This window comes from Zosterops lateralis, assembly GCF_965231275.1.
Source record: "Zosterops lateralis genome assembly, chromosome: 1".
In the NCBI taxonomy this organism is placed as follows: Eukaryota; Metazoa; Chordata; class Aves; order Passeriformes; family Zosteropidae; genus Zosterops; species Zosterops lateralis.
In genome coordinates, this window is record NC_139762.1 from 94,504,074 (window position 1) to 94,530,525 (window position 26,452).

Sequence of the window (26,452 nt, forward strand, 5' to 3'; positions counted from 1 at the left end):
GATATGAGGAAACTATTTCATCATGGTATCTAAACCACCTTCTAGTTACAGAGCTCTCACTGTGATGAGCACCATGTGAGCAAACACTTATATCTCATAGTTTTTATGTAATCAAGTAATCTTCTACATGCTTTAAACCTGGGCAGACAAATATGACCTTTGCTTCTGGAAGTATATTTAGGACACAAAATACTAACAACTAGAAAATCAGCTTCTCAAATTTAAAAGTTCCCAGGAGAAATAATCATGACTGCAACAAGCAAAACAAAGCCAACATAAATGTTAAATATTTTAAGTATGCACCTTGCTTTCCTTCCTCTGCTTAGATTACCTGCTAAAGAGAAAGAGGGAAAACACAAATAGAACCATGTTCCATTTGTGAATATGCTGAAAATATAGCTTCCCATCATTCCTAAAATATCCTCTAAAACATCATTTCCCAATTGGGAAGGAGGGAGGGAGGAACAAAAAGTCATGAAATAACAGTGCCGAGAAGGGCAGCACCTTTGAGACCCAGCACAAACTCCAACCATTCAAATCCAGTTACCAAAAGCTTTTGCTCAGCTGCCCAGTGTGACCCTCGTGCTCCAAAGAAGTTGCCGCCACTAGAAAACTGACGCTACCAACACAGTTTATAAGAGGGATGGGGATGTGAAATCAAATCTTGACATTTATTACCTTTTCATTTTGATATGAAGCGACTGAGAATTGAAAATGCATTTCATTTTAACAGATGATTAAATACTAAATGTTTATCTATGTGCTTTACACTATGATTTAAACATCAATTTGCTGGAGATCCAAGTATTCAGTTTTTTGTTCAGTTACCCATTGAATGAGGCCATGACCACAATTGTAAGTACTTCCTGACAAGATTAAGTAATTGGAATGTTGGTACAGATAACGTAAGATACAAAAACTATTCAAGTATATGGTATAAAAAAAAAAAAAAATTATGCTTAATTTTGAGGACTAAGTCAGAAAGTATTAAACTGAGAAAATAAATTCAAATCAGTTGGACTTATTACCCATGGAAGTAAAAAAGTGTTTTTCTGCTTAAGAATAATTTATGGAAGGCCCCTAAAGGAACTGAGTGCACATTAGTTGCATACATTGAACAGTTTTTAACTGTAGGTCTCTCATTGAGCTGAAGCATTGACCAAATCTATACCAAGCTAGTTATAACTAAATAGCAAGAGAATAACCACCACTAGATCACAACAGCCCTCCGGAGGATCACGATATTGTCCCCTAAATGTTGCTTTCTGATTCTTATGCACTACTATTCTCCTTTGTTCACAAAACCACAATGGAAACTTATCACAATTAGTCAGAAGGAAAACAGTCAGGGCTATATTCTCAGCTGGTGTAAGTCAGCACGCTGTTAGTATGTTCAAAAACACAACAGCAATTAATAGCAGGACCAGATGAAGCCTTTGAAGTGCAAGCTTACCCAGAAAAGGTTATGAGTTATCTGTTTGGGATACAGAAAAGAAAGATCAGATGAAAATTATGTGGTTTAACTGCAGCACAGCTTTATTTATATAATGCAAAATACCAAGTTACTTCAGTGACGAGTGTCACAAGCCCATCCTTAAACAAGCAGCTGTGGGTCCTTTGCCTTGCTGCACCTCCACAGCAGGTTCCCAGCCCACCACTGAGACCTGATCACTCTTCCCTTGTACAGCCTGGGGAAAAGCAGCAGATTTTCCTTTGCTGTACAAGACAATTTGCAATCTCAAACCAATTCTCCATCTTCTTTATAGGATACTTTCCCCTCAGACCATAACATTTATCAGAAAACTTGTCCAGCAGTGAACTAATACTGGCATTGAACATTTCCACTATCAAAAGTTGTATCGGGATAATTAGAGGTTTCTCCACCAACAAAAATGTGTCCTTTTCTGCTACTCCCCCAGAAACTCAGCTCATCTCCACTGGCCACTCACACACCTAAAAAAGATGGTTGATATCTGCACACAGTCTCTGCAGGTTTATCCTCATTTCTCAGCATTTGTTCAGTAACTCTCCAATAGAAGTTCATCCTGCTCTGTGTTCAGACTGCAATCCCAGTTCTGGTGTCCAAATTGATCTCCCACTCAACTGCACCAGTTATGGATTTTTCTAGTGCTTAGGAAAAAAAAAACATATATCCTCTGTTTTATCTTTGTAAGCTTTTTGTAGTAAGAACTACAACCTAGTAGCTAGAAAAGTGAAAAATGCAAAACATAAATCTCACAGGTGCTGCCAATAAACTCAATATGAAATTAAAATAATCACATGTGCAATATAAATATGCTAAGATTCCTTAAACCAGACTTCCTGCCTCATTTCTTATCTCTGCCTTCATTTCATGACAAACTTCTAGCATGCAGACAGGGACTGCACTCTGTTCCATTTACAAGCAATTCTCCTAATGAAGTCAACAGCCTCACATCTACCCTCACAAGCAGTGAGCATTTTCAAGGCAATTTCTCTCCAGCTGCACAGCAGGCTACCTGTGGCAACATGTGGTAATGATATACCTTTACCAACTTCATCACTCCCACACATCTAAGTTTCCATGAAAATAATCTATCCCTGCACATCCTTCCCAAAATTACATTTGCCTCCATCCCACTTCCATATAATCTGTGGCAAAGTATCACTACATAGGAGTCTGCAACTGCATGAAACCAAAATCCAGAAAATATTCTCTATGAATGAAAGCAACTATGAGGCAGTTGCTGTTTCTCTAAAACTGCCCTTATACTAATAAATCTAAGGAATTAAATAGCCTCAGATTTCTTTTAGCTCTCTCTTAAAGCTGCCTGTAGGACATCTTCTGATAGACACTTAAACATGATTTTTTGCAGTGACCGTGATCAGCACTGGACTGTGTCTCTGCTTCTTCCCGCTACAGCCTCGGCTCAGACCACACTGCTGTGCCTCTAACACAGTTTCAGTAGCACACACCTCAGCTGCCTTGACGGCAGAGGAGTGCCTCACACCCAAATGCAGCTGTGGGCTCCTTCCTGCACAGATATATTGCAGGAATGGCTATCACTACTCTAAGAAGGCATCTGGCATACCATTAGCTGCCTCTAGACAAAAAGAGCCTGTAGCACTTCCTCTGCTATAAGCTTCTTTCCCAAAAACTCCTTCCCAGATTTGCCACAGGGTACTAGGACAGTAGCAAAGCACAAGCTGGTCATAAATCTTAGTGGTCCTAAACCTCTGTCAGCCTAAACCAATTCACTTCTGCTCTCAAAGAAGCCACCACACTAATTAAGGGCTATCCTGCAGTTGGTATTGTGATTTAGAAAAATCAATGCATTGGAAAAGGTATCAACAGCCCTCAAAGTTTGGACAGCGATTGCATAAGGTCAAATGGGTTTCTTTTTCCTAACTAATCTTGGATCAAACCTTAGTCTGGCACAGGGATCATCATCCCAAGCCAACAATTAGCATCCGGAATTTTATTAACCTAATCTAAGAACACATTCTATATGTAACAAGTAACCCTCTAAAGCCATGGCACCTTAAGCGTATGCTTAAATCTAACTCCTACTCATTAGTGTGATCAAGTAAACCTTTTGATAGCAATGTAATGCTGCCAAACACGTACAGCAGTAGGATGGGGAAGATCAGCTCTTGAACCACCTTATTTGTGGACCAACAAGACCGAAATCAATGCAAGATGTAAACCTTCTTGTGATTCATGCTACCTTCATCTTTTAAAGCATCATCTGGAAACGTTTTTACAAGTAACAAGTGCTTAAAGTGCAACAATATGTAACCACTTAAAAAGTATTGCATAAATAAACCAAAATGTATTTATATAGGCTCCAAGACTGCACCAGTGGCAATACCAGGTACAGCACAGCAGAAAACTGCAGCACAGGATCAATCCCAAGCTAAGCAGACAGCAGTCAAATCCTCATATTTCCATAGTTTAAAAGCTGGTTCTGTCAAACAGTGCTCTCTTAACATCATATTCGATGTTCAAAATGAAGCTGTTCTAACTCAAAAGTGGGTTGACTTTTTGTAACATAAATCTTTTGTTAATGTTCATATAAATCAAGTATAGCTGAACAGATCCTTAAAGGATATGACCAAAAATTAATTTGCCACATTAACTTCAGGTTAACAAATTCTTCTGCTTGGAGACAGCCATACATTAACTAATGCATTTTAAGGCTCTTTGCAGCACGGTGCTGTTCCTGAGTTTTGGAAAGAAACCTGTTGTGGCCTGAAAATTTTTGCTCAGAAAAAGCTGAGCTCAGTAGTTCTACTGTAAATAGGTGCTCAAACATAGTGCTTTTCTTCAATAATTTTCTGAATATCTGAAAGAAGTAAAACATGTTTTTAAGATCTTCAAAAGCAGAATATCTGTTACATATGTTACATCTGCACACACCAAATATCCAAATCCTTACAGAATGTATAAGATGCACATTTTTAAGTTGCAAGTGTATAATACGTAATATTTTGGCTGTATGACATAAACCAGTATGACTACAGATTCTCCCCTTTCATCCACTGGGTGTCCAAATCATCAGAATCATGGAGGTTTTGTTTCAATATTTAAATTAATTTAAAAGACATCCCACGATCACAATTCAGCATCATCTCACTATTTGTAAAGTAGAAAATTCATACAAAAAAAGGGGGGAAATGGCACTTTTTGAGCAGCCACCACCATTTTTTACCTGATAACAACTCACTTTTGTATTCTTCATTCAAAGCTTTTTTTATATTGACATAGTGTCTGCTACAATTCTATACACAAGCATAAGTCATTTGTAGACAGAAGTTGTTTTCTTTGATGAAAATAGAGAACATTGGATTTGAGTGTTCTAATTTTTTACCACTCATCCAAAAACAGTATATAATATCTTATTGTACCAAAAGGTGGAGACAGTGCAGTTAAGCTTTTCAGTGTAAGACCTGCACTGCTCTAATCCTCAGATGAAATTTAGAAAGTAGTAACCTTAAATTAAGATCAAAAGGACAAGGAATTTAGCGATGATCAATAAACCTGCAGTAAATTTTAAAGTTTCTTAATTTGATGGTCATTACGATTTTTATTTACTTCTCTTTTTGGTCATATGCTAAGAGAAAAGGTATGTACAGAAGAACACAAAAAAAGTATATTTACAAGTACTAACTTTACTTCTTTTTTTTTTTTTATGCTAATCTTGGCATTAGAATTTCCAGAGCACTTCTAACAGTACTATTGTCTTCAAGTACTCAATGCCCAGTTTGCAGTGTTTGTAAAAGATGTGAAATATGGAAAACAGAGTTTCATTTTTTTTTTTCCAGTAAAAATTCCCCTTTTCAGATAATTAATTCTTTCAATGAAATCATGGATACAATGAAGCAAAATCATTTTAATGAGCTCCCTAAATAGCCTGCACAAAACTGCATGTTAACAACTCATCTCAACATACGACCTTTGTGTCATATAAGCATCTTCTCAGGAGCACAACATCCTTCCTAAATCAAACCATACGTCTGTCTTATGGCCTTACAAAGTTACCTCACTATCTTCAGACAGACTAATCCAAGCTAACAGTCTCCTCAATAATGTAATACAGGAGACAATATGGTTGTCGATTCAAATGGAAGATGACCTTTTTTTAAGGAGAGTTTGATGATATCCATTACAAACATTTGTTTTCCCTTGCAGCTCAAAAATGCTGAAACTTCGAGCTTTGCTGTTCTTCACATAAAGCCGCCACTTTCCCAGGACAGCAAAATCTGCACAGGCGACTTCCAAAAAGCTGCAGACTTCCAGGATGAAAGACTTTGAAATTTCCACATAGATTTATCCAGAATCGTTCAAGTGACAAAATAAAAAAAAAAACAAAACTGATAATCACCCCCTGTGTATCACTGAAAATGGGAAGTTACCTTCACCCATGATCTTCATTTTCTCACAGCCACCAGGAAAAACTGTAAGAGCATCACAGGGAAAGGCACCTGCAATACTACACACATCCCACTTACTTCTGCTTCCAAACCACTCAGAGTCCTTCCAGGTGGGCAGAAATTGGCAACACAAAGGCTCCCTAGTTTGTCACCCACTCATTTCAGAAAGTGCCAAATGCTGCTAAATGCAGCGGGGACCACTGATTAGATCAGCTTTGAAGAGGAAGTCAAAAAAGATACACTCAGATACACACTCATTTCAAGTGCAGTCAATTGGAGTGTATGTGCAAGACAGAGAATCAGAGGAAATGCACTACTATCTCCTAAAACTTGTTATATAACCTCCGTATTTTCAATTTTTTAAAATTTAAGACTGTCTCTATATTTTGAATTTTAAAATCAAAGAATTCTGACTGTTTCCCAAGAAGACATACATGTAACAATAGCAATTTAAAAATTCAATAAAAGCTTCAGAGGGTCCAAGACTGCATTCATATCGCACTGTGATATCTATGGATGAAAAGCACTTTCTAAGTATTTGCAAAATGCTTCATTTTAGAGTGTTTATCAGATCCAGGAGAGAAATTTCCAGGAAAGAAATACCATTTTCCCCATACACAAGAAGTTCTGTGGTTTGTGGGAATTTTCCAAATGGCAAGCTTTCAGGCAAGATACAGTTCTCACCAAGTACACCAATTAAAACTAGAGAGAAGCAAAAAGTAAAATGTAATTTTAACCCCTTTCTAGTGTTTGCTGTAGCACCCTCTTAAGTAAAGCAGACCATACTGGAATTCATCAGAGAAGGACAAAGGCACTATCACTGACACCTGAAAAAAATGGTGGAAGTCTTAACTTTTTCCTGAACTTTGGCAGCAAAGGATAAATACAAGTTGTAACTCCTGCTACTTGTAAATTGCCTCTTGTAAATTTTACCCTAGAAACCTGGTCCTAGAAGCCCTATTTCCTCCTTTAAAAACATAAAAAGTCTGAATTTCCTGGAGGGCTACTCTGGTGTTTAATATTTGTGAAGACTTACTAAATTTCCATCAACCTTTGCTCAAAATTAAATCCAAAAGACAAAAAAGGGGGCTTTGTTGGCCCCTTGCTCCAAACTACCATTTCATACAGAAAGCAACAAGAGGCCTCTACCATCACAGCCTGGGACATATTTGTCATCTACTGCTACTGCATTTATCACCAGTTAAATTAGCAAGAAAAGAATGCATGCAGTAATTGTTGTATTTATGGACATGCTTCTCATTCTTGTGCACCCTGTTTTCCTTATCTGCTGCCTCTTCAAGAAGCTTAGATGAAAAGAGTTGCTTGAATTTTTGGCTGAAGAGGTAACAAAGACTTCGGGTTTTTTGTGTGATAGGTTAACAAAGTTTTCAGAAAACACAAAGTGTACATATGCTTCCGAAGAAAAGGAAACGTTAATAAAAACAAAAGCATTCTGATGACCCCTGGTGGCCACTTCATACAAGGACGGAATCGCATTCCATCTGCGAAAAGCAGATCGAGCAGAAAAGTGTTACATGTTCTGTTGGTAGGGATAGCTGCAGAAAGGACAGCTGATATTATTCAATTACAGTATTTATTAGAATTTACATATTCACATGTCTGTCTACATCAAATTACTATATTAGGGTAGACACACAGACATACTCAAAAATTTAACTATTAGAAACAAACCCTGTTTTTCTCTTCAATGAAATAAAAGTGAGCACATTGGAAGTATTTCAGCTCAATCCTACAAGACATACAAAATGGACATGTTTTCAGTTTTGATTTTCCAGTTGTGTTGCTCACATAAAGCAGAGGGTGTTGGGGAGAAGTACAGTGGAAGCAGGGGGCTCCCTCACACCAGGTGCGCTCAGAAGGGCTCTGTGTAATAGATGGTGTCCCAAATCCCTCCAGCACAGGCAGCTCTCAAGCACAGTTTCAGCAAAGCAAACAAACCAGCCCTTCCTTCTTTCTATTTATATATTTATATTGGACTTCTACCAAAAAGAAATTAATATCCATCATTAGGAATCAGTATAAAAAGGTGATAGCCGTACACAGATCTCAGCTATGGAGAAGGTAAACCCTTAATGTGCAGAGGAAAAGCTGGATGACAAATCACACCTTTTCTCCATAATGCTTTCCTGTAATCTATGCAAGCAATCCCAACAGTGCTGCCATGTCCTCTGCAACACAGAGAGGGATTTCTTCTCCCCAGTAACTTAGATGATCAAGACTGTGACTTAAACCGTGTATAGCTGTGCAAAGCCTGGCTTCCTCCAGAAGTAACTGTTACCTGCATTCAGGTGAACAAACCCATCCTTCAGCTACAGTCACTGCAGAACTTTTAATGCTACATAGTTCTGTACTCAGACCAGTTCAGGGGTTACAACTGATCTTTACTCTAATTTCCATCTGTGACACATCTGTCTGTGTCAAGAGATAGAAACCAATATAAGACAACAATGGGAGCTGTACCAGTGTGACAGTGGCAATATGAGTCCAAGCACTGGTAATATGGGATGATGAAAAATTATTCATGACTTCTGTGGTGCCTGTGATAGCAGTCAAGGGATGCTACTATGGCATACCATGGAGCCTCTTCCCTTCCCCATCCTCAAGCCCTTCACTAGAAGAACTAATCCATGTAGCTACAAAAGCCTCCTTCACTTCAGCTGAGGACCAAAAAGAGGCTGAAGGCCAAGCAGGCTCCCACTCCTCTCCAGCAAAACACTTGGTCAGCAGGTAGGTAGTGAAAGTGAATGAGGGAGAAGGCATTGCTATCCCAGAGAGAGAGGCCAGAGGATGCCAGAGCAGCTTCCACCTCCTATTGCAGCCCACATGATGAAACCACGTCTTGCCAGAATGGGTCATCCTAGGCAGATAAACCTGCAGAGGGGAAGGAATTACAAGAAACAGCCTCCTGCTGATACCACCATCATTGATAAAATAAAATCCCCACTTACTAGTCTAAAGCATTCACACTTACTGATAGCTTAGCAACAAATACCATGAGGGTTTGAAATGCCACTGCTCGTTAACAGTATCCACTTCCCTCCATGACTATTTGCTTCAATACAACAAATTTGGTGCTTACCTAAATCAGTCCCTGAAACTCAGCTCTCTCCCAGAACCAGCAATATGCCCATATGCACAGTGGTAGCACTATTTGTCTGAGTCACAGGTGTTCAACTGCATTCCCAAACAAGGAATCACCTGACAATTAACATTTTCATCTCTCCTGCAGGAGTGGTGCACGGGGTGCAGCAACATGGAAGAGCTGTACTGGGGACCACTTCCCTAATACTTGCAAAAATTATGAAGTTTAACTCTGCTCTAAGAGTTGCTTACTGGGTATCTTAAGCATGCAAAACCTTTTCCCTATTTTGAAGCACATTGTTTAACAGCTACACAAGACTGCCACGCATTTCCTTGAGTTGTTGGTTGACGGAGGAGGTAAGACTGACACTGAAGAAGGCTTCAAGCACCAGCACCTTGTTATCTAAAACTCTCTCATACTTTCCTATGTAGCCTCTCACAGGCACCTCCATGCAGCTCTGGCTCTTTCTCTCCTTCTCTGTTCCTTCTGCAGTTCTGGCTCACTCCTTCCTGTCCCTAGCATGGCCACCTAACCCTGTCTGTCCCTTGTACAATGTCTCACCCTTTCTGTCCCTCCCTCCTCACAGCTCAGCCAGCAGACTCCAATTGACTCTCTACCAGGTCATTTACTCTTTCATCACACCTGTACCTGTGAGGGCAAGGCTGTTCCCACTCTTTGGTAATTAACACAGGTGCAATATATCAGGGCAAGATTGCCTTCAGCACTATCTCTGTCCTCCCACAGTTGGTTTATCAAATTGAACTCCAATCTCCAGTCAGCACCAAAATATCAAACAGCTCCCTGGGAAATATCAGCAATGGAGCCCAAGGTGTGGGGAGTCTTTCCCTCCCACCAGAGCCCAGCAGCCACACAGAGCCACTGCTAACCTCACCATCATCTGGCGTGATCAGGGTGGCACCACAGCCCTCCTCTTCTGCAGACTAGGCAGATGTGCCTCGTCAGCCTGGTGGTCCCAGGCATGGCCTTCTGCTCCCCAAGGCTCTCCTGGACAAGGAGTGCAGATGCTGCTGGACCCTGCCCCGACACAGCTCCTGGGCATCACAGGAGGTCACAGAAGGACCATGCAGTGCTTGCCTGGGCAAGGGGACCTTGGGAGTTGGGGCAGAACTGCAACTTGGTTGCAGAGACTCCGTATTTCCTCAGAGAAATCACTCTTTCTCTCAGGGATGCTTTAGGAGAGTGTTATTACAAAAAATACTACTAATTCCCCGATAAACACCAAGCTGAAATCAATCCCACAAACTTTCCCAAGATCAATAGGTTTTAATGAACACAGAAAACATACACAGAAGCAACCAAGGGCAAGTACCCGGAGACCAAACTAAAGTAATAAATTGCACCTGCTCCAACACTTTCCTGGCAGGAAAAAATTGACATATCACTAAGCAGGCTGTTGCTCAGCTCAAACACCCACAGGACCTGAGGGACCACAAGATGGGTGACCCGCATGGTGACTTATCACAGCAAAGCACAGCCAGGACACAATGCCAGATCTGCCCCCCACAGAAGGGCTGGGTTTTGGCAGCTCTCAGTTGACAGAGCAGCCCAGACCACAGAGTCAGTCCTTCTGACTGAGCAATGTGGGCACAGAAAGTGACCGCAAGTCAAAGAGGCTGCTTCCTACAGTAAAGGCTCCTGATGCAGCCTATTTATCTCTCAGAAGGTAAAAAGAATATTTAGTCATCTGTTTCAGTCATCAACAGTCACCTTCCTAGTATTCACCCTGGGAAAAACTTTATAGGTTAACCCTTTTCCTAGCTGTTATCATCAATGGAAGAGAGCATAAAATTAAACCTTACAGTTAACAGAGCAAAAATGTTGGTTTATGTCTTTTACCACTAGTGAAACCTAACATTAGGTGTGCTGTTCCATCATGAATTTTCCAGAAGACTTGAGCATCACATCCTATTGTTTCCCATGAGCTATGATTCAGACTCTCACTTTCTGGTAAATTCCCTGAGTATTTGATAATCAAATGCAACTTCTGTTTTGTCAGCTAAGCAGCCTTCCTCATTCTAAAGCATCAAATTCTTTTTACATGAAACAGGAAAGGAATTTGTTTCTAACAGTGACCCTGCAATTCCATTTTACAATTTAAAATACAATTCCATTTTACAAGTTAAAATTTTGGAGCAAATGCACACAGATTTTATATCTGATATTATTTCCATATACTAAACAATTCAGAAGATTTTACTGGTTGAACCCCTGTAACAGCACAAATCATAGCAATGTAAATATGCAAAGGATCTTATTACAACCATTAAACTTTTCTCATCAATCTCATTCTGTACTACCATGTTAAAGACATCCAAGTATTCTTAGGTGCATGTACAAGGCAAAAAGTAAATTAATATCCCTTTTAATGAATCCCTCACAAAATTCTCCCTCTCCCCAAATCATAGAATTGTTTAGGTTGGGAAAGACTATGTTCATCAAGTTGAACTGTTAACCCAGCACTGCCAAGTTCACCACTAAAAATCAGGTCAAGTGCCACATCCACACATCTTTTAAATACCTCCAGGGATGCTAAACTCCACCTCTTCCACGGGGAGCCTGTTTCAGGGCTTGACAATCCTTTCAGTACAGGAATTTTTTGTAAATCCAATCTAAACCTCCCTCAGTGCAGCCTGAGGCCATTTCCACTTTTAGTGTCACTTGGGACAAGAGACCAACCTCCACCTGGCCACAACTTCCTTTCAGGTACTTGTAGAGAGTGATAAGGTCTCCCTTGAGCCTCGTTTTCTCAGGCTACACAACCCCAGCCCCTCATAAGACTTGTGCTCCAGACCCTTCACCAGCTCCATTGCCCCTCTCTGGACACAGCACTTCAGTGTGTTTGTTGATGTGAGTGGACCAAATCCAAACACAGGATTCAAGGTGTGGCCTCAGCAGTGCCAAGTACAGGGGGATGATCCCTTCTCTGGTCTTGCTGGCCTCACTCTTGCTGATACAGGCCAGGTCACCACTGGCCTCCTTGGCCACCTGGGCACACACTGGCTCATGTTCAGCCACTATCAATCAGCAATTCCAGGTCCTTTTCCATCAGCAGCTTTCCAGCCACTCTGCCCCAGCCTGTAGTGCTGCCTGGGGTTGTTGTGACCCAAGGGCAGGACCCAGCACTTGGCTTTGCTGAACCTCACACAACTGGCCTCAAGCCATTGATGCAGCCTGTCCAGATCCCTCTGCAGAGCCTTCCTGCCTCCAGCAGATCAACACTCCATCCAACTTGGTGTTGTCTACAAAATGACTGAGAGTGTACTTGATCCTCTTGTCCAGATCATTGATAAAGATATTAAATAGAACTGGTCCCAGTACTGAACCCTGGGGAGCACCACTTGTGACCAGCCATGAGCTGGATGTAATTCCATTCACCACCACTCTCCGGGCCCTACGGTCAAGCCAGCTTTTTACGCAGGCAGCCTCATGCCACTATCTGCATTTTAAATTACTCAAATACCTATGAACATCTAAATTCAACTGAATTCAGTGGGAATAGGGCATTTGAAAATCAGGTTATTTCTTTAGATGCTTAAAAAGGATTTGTAAAGTAATGCCATATATTCAGATTTCACTATTTTATCTACAAAACTTGTTATTTGGAATGAAATAAAATTACCTAAGTCCACTTCTTTTTAATAAAAATTAGTTTGTATTTTGACAACTCAACAATTAACAATGTTTAGTTGCATTAATAACTCACTCTCCAGAATGCTTCAAAAGAAAAATTACATTAGATTATTTTTAATAACTTGTAGACTTTAGAAGTGCCCAGTTATAAATGAAAGGACTAGAGAACAAAGGTAGCAAATGCACACATCCAGCGCTATTAAAAGGCAGACACATGAGATCTCATGTATCTTGTGCCATTTGTAAAAAGGTTGTTTTATTATCAGTGTAACTAATCACAATGAAGACATCTCTTACAATCAAAGACATTATAATGAATTTTCTTTACAGCTACAGAGAAATGGGATTTGCTGTTCCATATCAAACTAGAACAGGCTGTATAAATTCTTCTTCATATTTATTATTAAATGTAACTTTTATCTATAAAATCAGCCATGAAATATTAAAAACTGAAACAACAGAATTTATATCCTTTACTTAATTTAGTTTAAACGGTCTATTCACTAAAGAGAGGGGAAAAAAGGTTACATATGTATTATAACGTGCCCTCCCCTCTCCCCCGTAAGTGTTTCCATTATAAACCACCTAGTTTTTGGAATTTATAACTCAGCTGTAAAAATCCACTTCATATGTAAAAGTTGGTATACTTTTCCTTTTACAAATTAAAAAAAAAAAAAATCAGCTTCAGGAGGAAGGCAAGAAAGAATGTGAGACGAGAGAAGGAGAAAAGCAATTAGATTAACAATTTTAACTCTTGGCCAGTTCAATCAGTTGGTATGAGCCATCTCTTATAATTCAGACACATCTTTCCACCCCATCCCCTGAAGGAGCTCTGGTCAGCTGGCTGCACAAGAGCCCCTGGGCAGATGGGAGCCAGGAACTGGCCTCCAGCTGCTGCTGACATGTCAGGTTCAGGCCATTTTATCCCACTGCTATCTCCTGAAGTCACCTGTACAACTGGGAACCGGACAAACGGAAAATAAGTGAGAATAGCAAAGAACATTAAAATCACCTGTGTCAGAGAAGAGACAAGACAAAACATATCAGCAAATCTTAAAAATGACCAATAGAAAAAACAGCCTGTAAAAAAACGGTTCTCGCAATAAAAAGATATAAGACTTTAGAATCCAGGAACTGGAGATTGGACAACATACAGTGCAATGAAAACTGAACATAAGGGCAGTTAACTGAAAAATAAGGGCAGATAAAACCCATCAGAAGTTCACAGAAAGATTAAAAGGGTCTTATTTAAGACAGCGTGGAAAACAATTCATACATAAGATGGCAGATTCCAAAATGAAGCCTGAAATAAGGCAACAAGAGACAAGCAACCTATGACCTTAAGGTGCAAGCTACAACCTACACTATTTCCTGCTAGCAGTATCTTACTTTAAGCTTTTTCCTGGAGCACAACAGCAAAATTTACCTTTTTTTTCAGAGTCCCCATCTTATGGTTCGAAAGGAATAGAAAGAAGCAGCAAAGGAGTAAAACCTTGCATTGGTTGTCATAGTGCAGCTGGTGAGTTGGATGAGCTGGCAGGAGTAACAACCAAGCTACACCAGGCAGATGCCTGCAGACACTGTCTCAGGGGCACCAGGGAACCTGGCAAAAACCTGAAGTCCAGAGACGTTCTCATGTGCCTCAGGTGATGCTGCACTCCTGCTTAGAGGAAACCACCATGTGTTTGAACACAGCCTTTATTTAGTCTTCGGCTAAGTTTATTCATCAGAAAAGTCTCTCTCTTGGCAATTCTTTAACTACAGCCCATGAGGACTATGTACATATATTGCAACCAATTCCCATAATACAACTAAGTAACATTTATAAATTCATTGGTTCTCTACCATGATTCAGGCATGAAGGTTGTCCCCATAATAACCTTCACAGGAAGATCTTTTAGTGCACTAGATTAATCTGGCATATAGGAACCGCAGAGGATATTTCCAAAATATGCACAAAAAACCAAACACATTAGAAAGACATTACCTACACACCCTCCTGCCACACACTCAAAAAAGGTATAAAAAAGAACTACAAAGTATGAATTTTAAGGATCTACTAGACATTGTTATCATTCTTTATTTTGATATAGCTTGATTTGCAATAGAGACAAACCATGAGGAACAACAGAAAAAATGAGAAAATTTGTGTTCTAAGGCAAACGTATCCTTAAAACAACCACACTCAAAGAGCAAAGGCTGCAAATGTAAAATCAGTTACCTGTTTATGGAATTTATGTCAGATCACCAACAAGAAAAAAGAAGAAGGAAAAGGAAAGGCTAAACCAAGCAGCAAGGATCCTCTAAGGGATCAGATGGTCCCATGGCACAAAAATCTGCACTCAATTCCCAAAATTCAACAGTCCAAAATCACTCATACCTGTATCCACCTGGTATGTTAGCCACTACTGTACTGCCCAGTGTCAAGACTTAAAATGTCTGGATCAGAAAGTGAGACTTGGAGTTTTAGGTACTGATATGTCATATCCAATTCAGAGAGGTAAGAAAAAAAATCCAGTTCCTTTTCAATAAGCATGAGACAGCCCCTAAGCTAGAGAAAAACAGTGAGCACAAGTCCTAAGCCCAGAAAACAAGAGCTGCTAAATCTGGCAACCTAGGAAAAAGACACTGACTCTGCAGAGCTGCTCCCATATCATTTACTGCTCCCAAACCTGAGAAGGCTCGTTCTTGTACCTGGGGCACACCTGCAGTGTGAGCACCCCGAAGCAGGTACCCGAGCAAAGCCTCCTACTCCTCCAAACCTCCTGCAGCTGCTCCATAACTTGGTGTCCACCAGTCCCAAAACCAGAGTCTGTTCAGGCCTGCACATCTCATGCTGGGACTAGGAATCTTTTATGAAGAGTCACTAAAATCCACGTTTACTCTAGGAATAGCTTTATACTTCATGTCAAAAAATGCAGACTATGAGATTATTTTATTTGAAATCACCGTATTTATTAGAATTTATGATCAAAATGTATTCATTACAGAAATATGTATTGAACGAACATGAGAAAACATTTATTAATTGTTCAACCTGGCAGCTTGTATTTAGTGGAAGGTCACCAGAAAATCATTAGGAGTGCTTTCAAGAACTATTCAAACAAGTATTTCTAGAAGCAAAACCTCAACAATATGGTTTTTGAGAATACAGCATATTTTACAAAGTACTAGAATTTGAGGGCATACTAGTCCTCAAAATGTGTCTTTAAATTACCCCTATTTGGAATGACTGGCATGACTGAATTAACCATACATTTTAACGTTGCTTTATCCAGTCAGCTCCCTAAATCATTAAAAATATACATGACTGAGCTTCAGTTTGACCTGCAGTGACTCCTATATGTACTCTGAAAATTAACACAAGCACTGAATGCTACTAATCTTCAACTTGTAATAACTGATCAAAGAATACTGCCCTGTAATTCACAACAAGCTAAAATCATAGTGCTGAACTGTGCATTTTCAAACAAGTGGTTTATAGCTCTAGATTTAAAATGCAAAGATTCCATTATATTTAATAATTAAAATGCATGCTGTGTTATGGTTACATTTGGTGACTGGATTAGCAGTACCCCAACTGAGTTAAACAATGCCTTTTTCCTATTAGAGTTCATATTACCATATTGTCTATTTGTTTAAGAAAAGGAAGAAAAAAAGCACAGCAAGGAAGAGGGAATAAAAAAGAAATATGAATATCAAACATACTGAAAGACAGTGAGGACCAAGACAGAAAGAAGAAGTGGTATCAGCAAAATATATGCTAGCTGAAAGCAGAAAAGCTGAAATACCTGTGCATTTAAAATATGAAAACTTTTAATAAAAAGAATATTCTCCCTTTGTCAAAAAGGGTTCTCATTCAAAGTAAAAGGAATAAAGCTCAGTTTGTTTTCCTATATGCAGTTGCTACAAACTGAGGGAATACAGACATCACTGTCAAAGAGCAGACTCTTTCAGGCTGTCAACTTCTTAATCAGGGTCTGACTTCACTGGAAAGTGTGAAATTATGAAATTATTTATGCTTTGCAATTCTGACGGTTTAAACAAATCCAGCACTATGAACATCATCTTTTATAATGCAAAATTCCTACTGCGATTTTGTTTTAGGAAATATACTTTTTTTTCCCCTGTGCTTTCCAGGTGGTTTATTCAAACAAAATTTAAATATTATGTGAAGTATTCCTTTTCTCACAAAACAGATCCCAAAGAGCTCTAGAAACATAACTTACAAGAATGAAAAATAATTGAAAAATAAAGTAAAACTTAAATCATGGCCGCAGTGACTTCAACTGCAGTTTTCTCAGCACTGTCAGTTATACTGCCACCCAAAACTCTCTAATAGCAAGACTAAAGACCTTTGAGTACGTACAACAAATGTAAATAGTAAGATATTATTTGATCCCACAAAAAGACATACTCCTTACTGTCCTGCACTTCCATGCAACATTTAAGTATAAACTTCAGAGATTTTGTTTTCATTTCAAGTATATTTTAATTATCTTTGTACCAGCAGCAGACACAAAGACAAGTTTGTGTGCCTGAAAGCTCGTCCACTTCTCCCTCTGTCGTAGCTGGTGTAATATATTGATTGCCTCTGCCCGTAAGTCACCTCCTCAGAACCCCATCCCCTTAGGGAGTAAATACCCTCAGCATACAAAATACAAAGGTACACATCCTCTGAAATAAAACTTTATTTAACACTCCCCCCCAAAATACACTTTACTGAAATCAGCAACATCTAAATTCATGATGATGTGAATGAAGAAAAAGAGAAAGCATTCCTGCAAGTCAACCTCCACCAGCAAAGTTCAGCATGTTATTTACCTGGAAATGAAACCTGAATAGCCTGACCAGAGCTAGCAAAATGCATTGTCAGGTTTTCACTTGTCCTCTCCAAACAACACCTTCTGCACCCAACGACCTTGCGCCCAGGAAGGATTCTTGGAGTTTGACAGAAGGAGCTCCTTGTATCTCATCAGATGTCTGCTCCAGAGCAGCTGAAGGTCAACGCCAGACCTTTGTCTACTTTCTCTTCAGTCTCTTCCACCCCTCCCCTGCTCAGGTTGCCATCCCTGTTGCAAACTCTTTGGGTGACACAAAGGAAAGGAGACAAGGAACAAAGCCTATATACAACCCTCTGCAGGTATCTGAGGCACTCACAAGGAAGTCAAAGCAATACTTGTCAAGAATTTCTGAGCTACCTAGATTTAGAATGGCACTCAAATTCACAAGTCTGCATTTTTGACACTTAAAGTCTAGTGAGAAACTTACTAAAGAAAAAAAAAGAGCAGTTTTTCATATATCTGCCAAGTTCCCAGTACCAACAAGTAAAACACTGTATTATAAAACCTCTGCTCAAGAACCAACCTGGTTTTTGAGGTAGCATTTTGACAAAAAATATATAAAATCCAATTCTATTTCTTTGGTTTTGTATACAAAAATTATGAAATAGAGAGCTTGGGTCAGGTTCTGATTTTGATCATTCTGACACAAATTGAAAAAATTCTGTTAAACTAAATGGAAATATTCCCATTTATATCCAGGTAAATAACATCAAATTCTAGGCTCAGGTTTTCTTTCCTTCCTGATTAAATTACATTAATGTACGCTCAAAACAAGCAACTACTGCTATCCCTGCTGTTTTTTCCAGAAGAATAACTTATCTGTTCAGAAATGCTACCTGGACATAAACATAAAGTCATAAGGGTTCTTCACAAGTCCAACATCTATCTGAAGCCTTGCAACGAAGAGGCTTTTAGCAGTATCATAGTACATGGACATCAACACATCTTCCTAAATGTAGGGCAGAAGTCAACCGGCTTCTGTGAGGACCTATAGGCCATAGTTTCTTTCTAAAATACTTTCTATTAACCTGATATGTATATGAGATAGCAAAACCCACAACACTCAGTATTCTTACACAGAATATACCAGAAAAAGGCTCAACAACTAAATATCACGTCTTTGCATTCTTACTAAAAGGTTTGACATAGTATTCATTGCCATATTATTCCTAATTAGCAGTTTAAGCTTGTTAACAAGAACAGTTCATTTAAGGTAAACAGGAATTATCTCTCCATTGCATAGGTAAGACTTGTAAATAGGACAGCTGATAAATTCTAAGATGAGAGCAACTAGGAAACTATTCATTAAGGCTTGGGTTATAAATTCAAAACATGAAGCATAACATGCTTAAAGAAGAAGGTTTTATTTTTAAAAGCATTCATTAGGCTCTCATCTTCAAGACTCAGACTTGTAAATAATTTAAAATGAAAATGCAAACAACAGGCAAGGAAAAAAAAACAAATGCAATTCAAATCAGTCCATTGTTGTACCAATAAAACTCAGAACAATAGAAACTAAGTTGGCAGATTTTGAAGACAACATCCAGAAAACATCTTTATGTACTGTATCTTTGAACTTAAATGTTGTGCTAGCACTGGCTCCAATAAAAAAAAAAAAATTAACTCTGACTTGTAACAGGCAGGCTTTGCCCAGTAAAGGTTACACATGCTGAGCTAGTAATTTTTGGTATTCATTGCACTTTATTCTGGAGATGCCAATGTAAACCAAAAAAAAACAAGCTGCAGTTTATCAATGCTTTTAGATTTTATATTTATCCATTCTGACTTTCAGAAATGTATATCCTATTAACAATTTATATGACACAATGCAAGAACTTCCCTTTAAAGATTTAGGTAAACCTCAGTTTGCCTCACATGGGGAGCACGGAAAGAAACAGCCTTTACTTCACTGGCATTGAAAATGGAAAGTGAAGAAGACAGAAGTAACAAACCAAACAAAAAACCAAAACACAAGGATCACTGCTGCCCTCACTGTGTATTCAGTGTTCCAAATCCAATGTCCATATATCCCTGCAGAAAGAATGTTACATACACATCAAGGAACCAGGAAAGTGCAACATTTTGCCTTCACTGAATGTATGGAGTTTGTTACCCTTTTCTTAAGGACTAGGAACAATCCAACTTAAATATTCACTGTCACTAAAACATTCAATGGAAGACAAGCATGCAACAGGAATTTCTTTCTCTATGTTAAAAGACCACATGACATTGCAAAATGCAGAAGTGCCATATTCCTATGCCATGGTACTCTGGCATAATAATGTCCATAGATGCTGGCTGCCCCAGGAACGTCAAGACATGCTCCTCAGAAGCCTCCACTTACTGGCTGCACCCCATGCACCAGGAAACCTGACATGTGTCAGTCACGCAGGATTTCCTGCACGGCTGCAGAACATTGAGCAGAAAACCCTGGCACATGCAGTGAGCTCTGGGCATCCTGCAGGATGTGACTGAGCTAGAGCACACACAGCCAGCACAGGGCTTTCCAGAGGAATCGACCCTCCAGGCAGTACAAGAGCAGCAAGTCTGATGCTTCCACATGTGAACTTATATGGAAAGGTGACCCCTGTCCATGCTTCTCCCTCCAACAAAGAAGTGGGTGATGCCAACATGCTACACACACCACCAGTACAGGTAAAGTAAGTCTCCTCCTGATTAGGAGTCCTAAAGCATGAACTATCTCATGTTCATAGCAAATGTTTATGTCAAACATTTAAATAAATCCAATCTAACCCACTGAATGGAAACAGACAAAGGGTCACAGGCTCTTCCAGAGTGAGCCCAAGCTTGAAAATCTGATATAAAGAGAGAACTCACATATATAAAGCCATACCAAAGCTCTTGAGGCCATCCAAATGGCAACACAACAATCTGTCTTTGATTGAATCAGAATTCTTGTCAGGACCTCCACACTTTTTAAACTTCTTGCTAGAATGTTTCCTACAGAAAAGCTTATATACCAGGTAACTCTTATATACTTATATAAGAGTTATATAAGTATAAAAAAACTTATATACCAGGAAACCAGCATGGATTCCATAAAAAAAAAAAATCAAATGAAACAATGATTTCCATACAAAATGGTAACTTAGTATTACTATTCCAGTAACTTTTGTTGCCCCTTGTAATTCCAGTGGATTTTAACATTTATATGTATTTTCTATGTCTTGCTACCTATATTTCTGAGAAGAACTCTTGCAAATCCAAAGATGGGGCTAAGGACAGGAAGAAGAGACAGCTTTGTAACCACAAGGAGACAAAGAAGTAACAGCTAGAAAAGCATCTACAGAGGCACTTGTAGCAAAATAGTAACCTACAGAGATGTACACATTCAGATCTCTACACTGAAATATTGTGTACCCTAACTCTGCACACCTCCCCCCAGGCCATTGCATAGGCCACACAAAAGAGCCACTTGTATGTCTGGACTCAGAAAGACAGAGGGAATTAAAATTTATGCCTGTACCACTAAGGATCAAAAAACCCTAAGAACATTCACAGCCTCACTTAGACAAAACCCATACAGTAGTTCAGTAGTAGGCCAGACTACTGAAAAAAAAGGTCAGCCTGTTGTAAAACAAGCAAACAAAACAAAACAAAGCAAAAAAAAAAAAAAATAAAATAGCAATCAACAACTCTGCTAACAGGACTAAAAAGCAGTCATGATCATGCATTTTACTTCTGGAGCACCATTAGTGCCTGTTTCTAAAAGGCACTTAGGTAATTTCTTTGAAAGGATGTGTGTGAACCGAGTAGCACATACTGTAGTTTTCCTTTCCACACTGAGGAAAAAAAGCTAGGTTTCTTTCTGCTATAGAGCTATAGATTGCTGACATAAGTTTGGGACATAACTTTCTTTCATCTTCATATTTTGAAGAACTGAGATTAAGTAAAATATGAAAACTTCCACATACATTTAACATAAACACCTACAATGGGCTACAGACGGCTCTGTCACTACTGACTCTCCTCTGGCAGATGGCACAAACAGGACTAATGGAATTCACAACTGCAGAACGGGAAAGCATGTATGATTTCCCTGTTTTAAGCATGTAACTCCTTTCTGCAAAGCAAAAAGTCACCTTCGGAATTTCTGCAGGTGAAAAACTGGAAATTACGTGAACATCTTTACATTTTTTGCTGCTTCACTAGTTTTATACACGCATGCTAATAAACAATCTCAGTTTATGTGTTAACACAGCCCATAATAACCAAAAAATTTAAAAATTCCAGTTTAGAAGTAGGTATAGGCATATTTAAACTTTCATACATGTTTGTGTAAGAATGTCCACTGCAAAAGTAAACACAAAGACAAAATCACTCTGATGTTACAGGAGAGATTTTGCATGAACTTTGACACCACGGGCTGGGCAAGATTTAAGCAGTTTGCAATGTCAGGTCTCATGCAACCCCACTCTCAATTCATTATCTCCAAGACATCCATGGATAACCCTATGCCTGTTAGTACTAAACATTGTACTTGCCTGAGAGATTTTGGCCAATTCTCCCAGTCAACCAGCAACAGGACAATACAATACAAGCCTTAAGCTGCGCCAGGAGGAGTTTAGGCTGCACTTGAGGAAGAGTTTCTTCACACAAAGGGTGATTAGACATTAGAATGGACTGCCCAGGGAAGTGATGGAGTCACTGCTCCTGGAGGTGTTTAAGGAAAGACTGGACTTGGCACTTAGTGCCACGGTCTAACTAACATGGTGGTGTTGGGTCAGAGACTGGACTTGATCTCAAAGGACTTTTGAGAAAGAACCAAGTTGATTCTGTGATCACAGGTGCTCACTTCCTTCATGTCTTTGCATCCACCAAGAACTGCAGTCATTGCTTCTGCTCCTCCCACTCCTGTTGCACGGGAAGAGCGGTGCCTCCATGCCTTGGCTGCTGCTGGCCGGGCATTGTGTACTGGGTGCCTGTGCTACCCCACGGTGGCAATGCCAACACAAAGAGCTGTCTGGGGTAGAAGAATATCCACAAATGCTCTGCTGGGCAGCTGCCGACAATATGTCAAAGTGAAAGCACCATTTCCACTTGACTCCTCACACAACAGAGAGCACAGGGGAGAGACCGTTCCACCGCATGCCTGGTTTTGTGAACAGCTGAAGGAAACACAGCCACTACATCTGTTCAACCACACCATCTTGTCTTTCTCCCCAGGCTTTCAAAAGATTAAGTTATACTCTAAATTTCAATCTAAAAGGTCAACTTTTTAGTACCTTTAACATGCACCATAATACCAAGGCATTCATTTCAATGAATGACTAGACCAGGTGTATCTGAAACCAATGTTTTTATTTGACTGATGGGGTCATCCATCCAACGAAGCCTTTCTGTTTTCCTGGGAAAGAGAGTATTTAAATTCTAAACCACATTAGGAAATTCAAAAACAGGAGCCACCGAGCAACTCCAGTTCAACCACGTTTCATGTGCTAATCCGTCTGTAAATTCCATGTCACGCACAAAACCCCAACACTGTACACATTCAAAAAACTAAAAAAAAAAAAAAATATACAACAAGCCAAAAAAAAACAAGCCAAAAAAAAAAAAAAAACCTAGGCAAAGCAAAGCCATCCCATTCTAATGTTGTGCACACTAATAAGAAAATCCTGTTCTTCACTACAAAAGGTTGGGTTTAATGGAATACGGTGACTGACACCTCCTTCACACACATTCTATCTCCAAGTAATGTTTTTCTATAAAGAGAGACAACACAGCTTAAGTTTTAAAAGCGTTTCTAACAAAGAAAACTCTCATGCAAATAAATTAGAAATCTTTGATGCTGTTACTATACAACAGTTCCTACAGAAGAATGATAGTAAAGGATTTAACTCATGTCGTTTGAATTGTATTTCCCAAAATGCTAATAAAAGTGACATGTTTGAACATACTGAAAAAGTCACAGTCCATCATCATCCTGTCACATCAGTGCATTTGACTTTTTTTTAAAATGTATGGATTATACAATTACTGCCAGGCTCCATATTTTATATATAAAAGCTACAATCTGATTATACATCCATGCTGAAATAATTTATGAAATAAGGATGGAATGACTGCAATGTTACTTCCATGATGAATGTAACTTGCTGTGAATAGTGTAGGAGATTGCAAGAGAGACCCAACTGAAGCCTGTAATTGTCTTCATCTTTCATGAAGAGGTGTGACCTGGGAAAAATATAGATCCCAGCATCCAAACCTCCAGCCTCATACAAACATCTTGATTACTCATGTTCTGATACAGGAATGGAAAATTTATAGTCTTCACATGCCACACCTTTGGGTTATTAAGGACAGAATCACAGGGAATTACATACAGTGTTTAAATTGTATGTTAGTCTATTACGGTTTTTCACCACCAGAAAATCCACCACTGCCACTCTTACCCTTGCACTTCCAGATTTCCATTATTTACTACTCCCAAGGTGATACCATCATGCTTAGCATCATATGGATGAGTACAAACACGTGACAACACCAAGTCTGCATCAGTACTACTACACAAAGAAGTAAAGAGGGCACAGGAAAACAGAAACAAAACCTTTAACTTTATAAATTCTAAGATCACTACTAGCTACAGCATTCAGATCACAAATGTTTTTCCTTCCTCCAACTAACACTACATTTAATATTAACATTGTAGTTCACAGGCCACACTGGTTATTTGAAAGCAAATGGAAACCTTTCACATGAACTCAAACTAAACAAGACAGAACACAGACTCACAGAAAGGCTTGGGTTGGAAGGGACCTTAAAGATCACCTACTTCCCACACCTTCCACAAGTGCCGGTTGCTCAGACCCCCATCCAACCTGGCCTTGAACAATTCCAGGGATGGGGCATCCACAACCTCTCTGGGCAACCTGTGCCAGTGCCTTACCACTCTCACACTAAAAAAATTTTCTATGTAATGGACATATAGATGATAATCTATCCCTCAAAGGCCACCTAAATTAGTAGTTTTGGTTTAATGATCTTTCCTACTGAAGAGACACACCCTCAGAAGTGTACTAACATTGCTATGCTGTTTATGGGAATTTGCTTTCCCTGCCACAATCCCACAGGTTCCCTAAGAGTCTACTCTGACTCCCCAGATCAGACAAAACCACACTGAAAATCACAAGACTGTGAGAGCACAGGAGGTGCTCATGAATCAAGAGCCTGACCTCCAGAGGAGGGCAGTAAATAAGCAAAGGGTCTGAAGCACAAGTCCCATGAGGAGTAGCTGAGGGAGTTGAGATTGTTTAGCCTGGAGAAGAAGAGGCTCAAGGGAGACCTTACCATTCTCTACAACCACCTGAAAGTAGGGAGAGGCCAGCTGTGGGTCAGCATCTTCTCCCAGGCAACCAGCAATAGGATGGGAGGACAAAAAGCCTTAGGCTGTGCCAGGGGAAGTTTAGGGGGGACATCAGGAAGAATTTTTTACTGAAAGTGTGATTAGACTTTGGAATGGACTGCCCGGGGAAGTAATGGAGTCACTGTCCCTGGAGGCGTTTAATGAAAGACTGGATGTGGCACACAGTGCTATCTGTTGACGAAACGTTGTTCGGTGTATCAGAGGTCTGTTCCCACCTAATTCTGTAACTCTGTGACTGCTCTGCCTGGTGACTGAAGCAGAATAAAGAAAAAGCAGCTACAACCCTTCTTTTATCCCTTACAAGAGCCACGCTCAGAGCTCCTGCAGTCACCTGCGTCGTCCCTCACGGCCAACCGCTGCACTTCTCAAAGCTCATCCCCGCTTATCCTACAGCAACCTTCGGGAAAGGAGGGGCAAGTAAGAACAGGGGAGGGCTCGGGCGGCCGAACCCACCCGTGGCAGGGCCGAGCCCCCCGCGCCGACACTCCCGCCCGCCCCGCCGCGCCTGCGCAGTCCCCGCCGCGCACACACCGCTCGCCCGGCGGCTCGGGGCGGGGGCCCGGGGCTGTGCCCGCGGGGCGGTGGCTCCACCGGGCCGGCACCCGCCGCCGCCGAGCCCCGCTGTCTCCTCAGGCCACAGCCTCACCCGCCCGTGCGCTCCGGCCCCGGGGAGCTCTGGGCGGGGGGAACTCGGGGAACGGGGGAGGAGCCCGGAGCACGCGCCAGCCGGAACGGCGCAACGCGGTGGCGGCTCGCGCGGGTCTCCACCCCGCCCGGTTCTCTCTCTCCGTCCGTCTGTCTCTCCCTCTCTTCTTCTCTCCCTCCCTGTGTCCTCGCTGCCCTGGCCCGTGCCCGCTCCTTCTCCTTCCCCTGCCGCCGCCCGCCTGCGGCACAGCGGAAGGGAAGACCCCCACGGCCCCGGGGCCGGCTGCGGCAGCCAATGAGCGCACGGGGTGCTCTTCCCGCCCTCGGCACCCCGGCCAATCGGCGAGCAGCTAGGGGCGAAGCAGGCACAGGATTGGCTCGGCTCGTGCGCCACAACTCGCCCGCCCACCCAAAAAAAAAAAAAAAAAAAAAAAAACGACGGCAGCGCAGAGGCCCAAAAAGCCCGAGGGGAGACGGCGACGCGGCCACCCCGCGAGACCCCCTCGCGAGGGCCGAGGCCGCGGCTCACCTCGCGCCGTTGGACGGCGAGACCGGGCGGCCGCGCCGGGGCGGGCAGCGCTTACCGCGCGGGGGGAGCCGAGCGCCTCCGCTTGTGCCGAGCCGTGTCACCAGTGGCGCGCCGTAGATCCGCCGCGCTGCGTCACGCCCGGCGCGCGGGGGGCGGGGCGCGCCACGTGACGCGGCGGGGCCGGCGGGGCGGGAGCCGGAGCGGAGGCGCCGCTCGTGCTACCGCGGGCGCGAGAGGCCGCGCGCACAACGGCCGCCGCCGCGCGCCCAACGGCGCCATCTTTCCCGGCCCCGACATCGGTGCTGGCTCCCCGTGCCCGCCCCGCTGCCCGGGAAGGGAGGACGGAGCCCCCAGGGTTTTCCCGGGATGCGCCTGCCGGCGAG

The 26,452-nt window shown here is 41.2% G+C and overlaps 1 protein-coding gene across 2 annotated transcripts in view; it reads right to left on the reverse strand.

The window, feature by feature from the left end:
* Nucleotides 1–26,452, reverse strand: part of ZNF407 (zinc finger protein 407) — a 334,832-nt gene extending 308,380 nt beyond the window's left edge. For both annotated transcript variants that reach the window (XR_014590699.1, XM_083867457.1), the window contains exon 1: nt 26,125–26,452. The gene's annotated coding sequence lies outside the window, so the exon portion shown is untranslated. The remainder of the gene's footprint in view (nt 1–26,124) is intronic.